This window comes from Lepisma saccharinum, chromosome 14 (assembly GCF_977018435.1).
Source record: "Lepisma saccharinum chromosome 14, izLepSacc3.1, whole genome shotgun sequence".
In the NCBI taxonomy this organism is placed as follows: Eukaryota; Metazoa; Arthropoda; class Insecta; order Zygentoma; family Lepismatidae; genus Lepisma; species Lepisma saccharinum.
In genome coordinates this window covers 70,062,643-70,070,761 of record NC_139242.1, presented here as the reverse complement: position 1 = coordinate 70,070,761, position 8,119 = coordinate 70,062,643, and the positions used below count along the sequence as shown (strand labels likewise).

General features: G+C 39.1%; 1 protein-coding gene across 4 annotated transcripts in view; it reads right to left on the bottom strand.

Annotated features, from left to right (window-relative positions):
• Positions 1-758: 758 nt before the first annotated feature.
• mre11 (double strand break repair nuclease mre11) overlaps positions 759-8,119 on the bottom strand; it is a 55,367-nt gene continuing 48,006 nt past the window's right edge. For all 4 annotated transcript variants that reach the window (XM_083135872.1, XM_083135869.1, XM_083135870.1 and 1 more), the window contains exon 14: positions 759-2,608. The gene's annotated coding sequence lies outside the window, so the exon portion shown is untranslated. The remainder of the gene's footprint in view (positions 2,609-8,119) is intronic.

Sequence of the window (8,119 nt, the reverse complement as noted above, 5' to 3'; positions counted from 1 at the left end):
ATGCCCACATCAAAGGCGAGAAAGTGCTAAACATCTGCTGCACAGGAACTCAAAGTTCACATTTTACCCAAGTTTACTACATCAAAATGCACACAACAACAATGATATTATTTACACACATTGACTCTAATTTGCATAACTTTCCCTTTGAAAATGAACAATAAATTTTCAGTTTTAACTATTTTCGTTTGGTCTCTTTTTTATATACTATCAAGTGCATACATGATTACTAGGGTGCAGATTTATAGGCACTAAAAACTTCTCAAATAGGTAGGCAAAAGGGCACGAAAAATGAAAATAGGCACTTAAAAAGGTGCTATAATATAAGAAAAGGCACCCCAAAATTTAAAGAAGACATTAAAATAGAGTTTGAAGATGAACTTATTTCAATTTTCTTCTTCCAATGCAGTTACACTCAGGGCGTGCCTATGTTGGGGGGGGGGGGGGGTTGACTTCTACTACCTTTCAGGTGGAAAAAAAAAGAAGGGGTGGGTTGGCTTTGTTTTGTCCAAGTATGAGTCACCAAGAGGTTGTCCATTTTGCTTACCCTGATTAAGTGATATTTGGTATTTCCAAAGATCTGACATCCCTTGAGACCCACAAATCTGGCAAATACCAATTTCAGTCAGTTAATCATAAAGAAAGGCATACCTTGATCAATGTTGGTAAAGCCAAAGCCACTTAAAAAAAGCTGAAGTAAGAAAAAAATGCAGGCATTTTAGGCCCGAAAAAGCAAAATAGGCACTAACCCTCAAAATAGGCATTTATAGGCACTATAGAAATGCATTTTTGGACCATGGAACGAACTTAAAACATACAATGAAACCCCTATTTTACATTTTCCCGCATTATACATTCAATCTTCATGGTCCCAACATAGCAAAATCTTATAAAATTTACCTAGATTTTACATTTTCCCGCATTTTAAGTTCTTGCAGCTTGGTTCCCTGGAAAACGTAAAATCGAGGTTCCACTGTAAAGCCTATGTTTTACTACAAAGGAATAGAAAAGGCAAATAGGCAAAAATCCATACCCTAATGATTACACACGTAAACTCAATACACAAAATGATGCAGCAAAACACAACACCAGTTTGGATTAGACTTCATCATCATCACCAACACCACACGCAACTTTCTCATCCAACTGTACATCATTATAGTGTACAGTTAACCACACAAAGTCCAAACCACAACTTACCACAGCTCATATTACTGTCAATGTGTGCGAAGACATTGTTGCAAAAGTTGGGCAACACTAAATTTGATCACTTAAAACATGAGAACTGTAAGAGATATTTACAACAGGTTTTCTGCATCATGTAGCCTTGTCCACTGAGACAATTTAGAATGCTTTGATTGCTAGTTTAATCCATACAGAAAATGCTCATTCACTTAAGAGTAAGTTTCTTCCCAGAATGCTTATTAAAGGAGAAAAGACGATAAAACTATTACAGGGTCATGATTTCATATTTTTGAGACTGGTGTCATGCTAATCTGTGGTTTGTAATGGAACACTGATTTTATGGGTGACATGAAAATTAACCTTACAGTAAATATAGTATTGACTGGCAACATTAGAAGTCTAGTTTTCTTGCTTGTAGATGCAGACATGTGACCAAGCACTGACCACATAATCACATGAAAATCACAAATAATGGTTTTATTCTGGACTAGGTCTTCTGAACAAAAAATAAGACACTCTGGGAGGAAAATTACTGGGTATCCAGGAGAAAAAATATTTACAAGTATCGCAATGAATGAGGCACATAATGCAGAACACCTGGTATAAATATTACTTACAGTTCTCATGTTATGTTATCAAAGTTAGTTGTGAGACTTCTGAAACACACTGATGTAATTTGCTCTCTCCTGAAAAACAGACAATCAGGAAATGATTGATGCAAGATATTTTCCCCACAATTTCAATAGAGTTTGTTCATTAAAGGAAGACAGACAATACCTCATTTGAAAGTGATATATACAGGAATGATAAATCAAGGTTTCAATGTATACATTTCATGTATTTGCACAAAAGTCTTATTTCTAATATGTGTGCAATTTAATAACACTGACTGTACATTTGGGATTAGTTTTCCTGAAACTATCACAGTTACATTTACTGTACTCTTAAAAATATTATGTGCATGTGAAAACATTGATTTCACACATTAAGACATTACTTTCAAAGTACTGTACAACTGGACCAAGAATTATAAATGGCATGGTCATATCACACACAAAGACCTATTTCATTGGTTTGCAATACAATACGGTCCATTCGTATTAGGTAACACTAAATTAAAAAAATAAATATTTACAGACCTGTGTCCCATAAGGCACATATTCACCTACACAGCAATGCATTTGATTTGATTTCTTCCATCTTTAAGTTCTCACAAACTGTAATCAACTTGGTATCACACACAGCTGCATCCTCGTAAAATCTCTTCAACTATTTCATCTAAATAGTTAGTAGTTCACATACAAATTGACAAGTCTTTGAGATTTACAATTATAATTCTTAATTTACTCTTTTACATCACGCAAGACATTTTGCAATATCTTCATAGTGATTTATCTCCCTCATACAGCCAATGTAGTAGAAACTGGAATTAAAAATTGGAACAAATTTTATTATAACTCAAGGATAAACAAAACTAGGGCTGAGCTATTACCACTTTGAACCAATCCCGATATTGATGCTGATGTTCTTACAGATGCTCACCAATAGCGATATCATGTTTGAAAATCGTAGTAATTAAAAGTTGTTCAAAATATTGATTAACATTAGTGTGTTAGTATTGTATTTACTCATGTATAATGCACACTTTTCCCAAAAAAATTTGGCCACAAAAACTGTAGAGTATTAAGCATGGAATAATTTGGACAGCCAACATTAAAACCAGACATGTTTTCACTATGCCACTGCATATGACACATATATATCAACAGGTGGAAATACAAAGTACCAGGTTGGATTTCTTTAGAAGAAAAGGAAGGGGGAAAAAAAGTGAAATGGCCATTTCTCATGATTTTTCACTTTGTACAGAATGTTTTGCGACACAGAGAAAAGTGGGGCTGTTCTGTTAGAATTCGAGCATGCACCTCCCGTGTCAGTTGTATTTGTTGGGCGAGAAATAATAGAATAACTTTCTGGGCACTGCAAATCCATAAAATAATTTTGATATCACATTCTTCTACTACAGAATAAACAAAGTAGTAATAGAAGTGAAAGTTTTAGGATTCTAAACACAGTACAGGGAGAGGGGGAAGTGGTGTGGGTTAATGACTCATTGCATACACAAGAAGATATTCTCCTTTTGGTCCACATTACAACAGGTGGCTCATTGAACAACAGCTTTAGGACGTACAACTAAGAAAGCTATTTCTTGAACCTGAATTGTACTGTGCATTATATACACAAGCACATTATACATGTGTAAATATGGTAACTATTTCCAATTATAAGCATCATTTTATGAGAGTTTTGCTTCAAAATTTTCAACAATTGCGAGAGTCCCAAAATGCAGTTTTCCCAAACAATATTGGAGCAAAGTTAATGAAAACTGTGCATAATTTCCAGGATAATTAGATGCAACAAAAGTGCAGCGCAGCATTTTTGTGGACCCTGAAAAGACCAACAAAATGCTGAAAAAGTATCAGTAATTCAAATTCAACTGATACTTTCTGATTCCGATACATTGGTATCGGTATCTGCTCAGCCCTAAACAAAACAAATACAGTGGAACCCCGATTTTATATTCCCAGGTTCTACATTTTCCTGCATTATACATTCAATATTCATGATCTCAATAGAGCAAATGCTATAATATTTTCCCATATTTTAAGTTCATTCACCTTGATCTCCTTAAAACCTTTACTTGGATTTTGATACGAATTTGTATCATCAAAAGTAAGGTCCAACATGGATTTTTATACGTTTTCGTATCATTTTGCTGATTACGAAATTAATGTGATTTTTGGACCTTGAAATTTTATGTTTGGTTGGAAACACTGACACAGGTTTAGAGCAAGCTTGGGAAAGTCACATGGATGAACCCCCTTCCCCGCAACACATCCATGCCACATTTCCGAGGCTTGCGTTGACAGTTGCAAAACAAACACAATGAATTTTATGAGCTTGTTTTCCTCGTCCCAGGCTTGGGTAACCCGAGCTATCTTTTGTCATTGCCTTCTGGGGTGGTATCTTTGATGCCGATAATGAGTCTTTCCCAAAATAGCCGGGAACGAGGGAGTAAACTCCAGATTTTTGTTCTTTATTGAAATTCGGGGGTCGCTGCAAAACAAAAGTTATCCGAAGTAGATTGCTCTCATATTGCCCAAGTTCTTACGATTTTTCTCCAAAAACTAAAAATTTAAAATTTGTGCGGAAAAGCCTCGGCAAAGCAGGGGTTACTTCCGTAAAACCCGCCTGGCGGTCTAAAGGTTAAAAACAAAAAATCGAGGTTCCACTGCATATTTCTTACTCTCTCTCTCTCACACACACACACCAAGCTACAAACTGTACAAAAAGGAAGAAAAGGGGAGTAATAAATTTGTCCAGTGATAAAATTACTGACATTTCAATGAATGGTCTATAACCTGAATGCAAAATTCTGTCATAAAAACAGCCAGCCTCTGTGGAGAACTGGTCAGTGAAAAGTGCTACAAAGTCCCCAGTCTTTTTTATGTTTGTCCCATCATGCATTTCTACAGTTCATCTTTCATTAATATCAACATCATGATTAAATCACGAGGGGGAGGGGGAAGTTACTTAAAATAACTGAAATAGATAGATAAATAGAAAAAAAACAAAAGTTCTCTATACTTCTGTACACAGTATCTTCTACTACGACAAAACTCGTATGCACCACTTAATACGATTTTTTTTTACAGAGTGAACTAATGTTTCATCATTCTATATTGGATCACAACATTAACCTTTCCCTGCCACAGTCGCGTATACATGTTCTTGTCTCTTGATTGCTGTTTGCCATGGACACATTAGCGTGTATCATTTTTTCTCTGGCAGTTGCTGTTGAAACATGTAACTTTCGGAACTGATCCTACCTTCTGTTGTGGTTATATGGAACTGAAGAAACTAAAGTACTCGTTTGGGTATAGTTTCTAGTTTCTTCAAACGTGGCAGACAGTGAAGAACCTAATACATCAGGCAAGAGGCTTCAGAATCCAAGAAAAGGAAGAAAATCAGATATACTCTATGTGATCAGAAGTATCCGGACACCCACCTGAAAATGAAGTACAAAATATGAATTGTAGCTTTCCTGGCGACATGATTTGAACAGATGTTCTCGGGTTACCAGCCAGGTTAAATCGACATTAGCTTCCAACATTTCGAGCGCATACATTGCTCTCATCTTCAGGGAATGTAAAAATGGAGACCAGTGTAGGGTTATATTTATAACTTTGAAGGGGCAGAGTTTGGATGCTGTCGTCCTATTGGCTCTCTCTGGATCCTAGTTTTCTCATTAGCTGGTGTCATGTTTTATGGAGGAGTTGGTTTCAGGGCGTGACTGAGCAGGAGTCCCACGTCCCTGTTGAGATTGGTGCTTTACCGTGAAATGGCTATGGCTTCCTTTACCCGTCGGTCCCAGTAACCGGCACATTTGGCTATTATTTTGGTGCCTGCAAATAAAATCCTGTCCCTCGGTGATGCTGTGTTCCGCAAGTCCTGACTTTTCCGGTTGGAATAATCTGATATTGCGCTGATGTTCAATGCATCTTGTTGATATCTCTGATGTGGTATCCATTCTGCTGTAGTGTGGTTCTGAGATGGGCGAATTCTGATTGCAGATTATCCTGGTCCGAAATGGTTACTGCTCTGTGGGCTAGTGTTCAGAATGGCGAGATGCTGTGCTTTGTGATGGAAGCTATTGGCATTTAGGTACAGGTCGGTGTGGGTGGGTTTCCTGAACATACTATGTTCGAGAGTGCCATCTGGTGTGTGACAGATTAGGGTGTACAGGAATGGAAGGCAGCCATCTTCTTCTATCTCCATGGTGAACTGGAGGAAATCCAGGAAACTATGTAATGCCGGTAGTCCATGTGGCAAAATGACGAACGTGTCGCCCACATATCTGTAGAAACAGGAAGGTAGGTTGGGAGCATTTTTCAGTGCTTCATGTTCAAAATTTTCCATGTAGAAGTTCGCGATCGCCAGTGAGAGTGGTGCCAACCCATGTCAACTCCGTCAGTTTGTGTAGAGAACATATGTGGAAGTTAGCATGTGGTGGAAGAGATTAATTATGGCTGGTGGAAAATGGCTTCCTAGAAGTTCCAATGTGTCTTTCACCAGGACTCTGGTGAACAGGGAAACTACGAGGGTCATTTTTTTTTTTCAACCTCCGATGGACTGTAAAAAAAAGACAAGTGTAAGTAACAAAACGAATTTATTACTAAAAGTTATGTACATACCTGGTTACTTTTCAAAATAATCGCCGTGAAGATTCAGGCATTTGTCATATCGTGGGACGAGCTTCCCGATCCTCTCTGCGAAGAACGTTCCCGCCCGTGATGTGAGATGGGCCTGAACGTTGTTTTGAAGCTCCTCTGACAATAAACAGCTGCACTGATCATAGTCCCCGGCTCCATAAACTCAACACACCTTTGTGGTCCCAAAAAACGGTACCAATAACCTACCTGTTGTTGAAGGTTTGTTTGAACTTCGTCGGTTTGTTTGGTGAGTTTGAGTGCATCCATTGTTTTGACTGTTGTTTTGTTTCTGGGGTGACGTACTGAATCCAGTTCTCATCTCCAGTAACAATTGTTTTCAAGAAACCTTCAGCCTCATAACGGGTGAGGAGGCCAAAGCTTCCAGACCAATGAGGATCTTCAAAAACACCGTTCAGGCCCATCTCACATCACTGGCGGCAACGTTCTTTGCAGAGGGGATCGGAAAGCTCGTCCTACGATATGACAAATGCCTGAATCTTCATGGCGATTATTTCGAAAGGTAACCAGGTATGTACATAACTTTTGGTAATAAATTCAATTTGTTACTTACACTTGTCTTTTTCTATGGTCATCGGAGGTTGAAAAAAAAAGTGGCCCTCGTACATCAAAACTGACGAGAACGTCGGTTTGGGTGACATTGAGTTTCTTCAATTCCTGGATGAATTCACTGGAGTTCTTAACGTGATGTTGTCCACATTGTCCAACAAGAGGTTGAAGCAGGGATGTGAGGTATTTGGCGATTCTGTAGGTTGATATGAGAAGAGGTATCGATGTGGGTCGGTGTGGTCTAGCATGAAGTCTGCATTCCAAAACATTCCAGAGATGTTCTACGGGATTCAAATCTGGACTCTGCGCAGGCTAGTCCATTAGTGGGATGTTGTTGTCATCAAACCACTCCCCCACAAGCCCTACAGAATGGACGACGTGCTCGGTCGTATTGAAAGACACAATGACAATACCTGAACTGGTCTTCGACGGTAGGCAGCATGAAAGCTGTTAAAATGTTAACGTAAGCTTGTGCTGTGACATTTCTACGCAAAGCTAGACCACACTGTAACCCCGAATTTCACTGTCGGCACTATACAGGCTAGTAGATGTTGTTCACCAGGCATTTGCCACACCCTACGATCGGATCGCCACATAGTGTACCGTGATTCATCACTATACACAATGGTTTTCCACTGTTTAATGGTCCAGTTTCGACACTCCTTGCACCACATGAGGTGGGGTTTGGCATTTGCCTGTGTGATATTTGGCTTATGGTCAGCTGCTCGGCCATGGAAACCAAATTGCTGCACCTCCCGCTGAACAGTAATGGTGCTTGGGGTAGATCCTGATGCAGTTCGGAATTCCTGTGTAATGGATGATTGACGATTAAGCTGTACGACCCTCTTCAACACTTGACGGTGTCTGGAGGTCAACATGGGAGGTTGGCCTGCCTGCTTTTGGGTGGTACACGTCCCTTCACGTTTCCACTTCACTATAACATCAGAAACAATGGATCTAGGGATGATTAGGAGGGTGGAATCTCATGCACAGACTTCTTACACAAGTGTCACCCAACCACCTGACTACGTTGAAAGTCCGTGAGTTCCTCACACCGTCCCATACTGCTGTCTGCAGACTACTGGGATCACTGACCA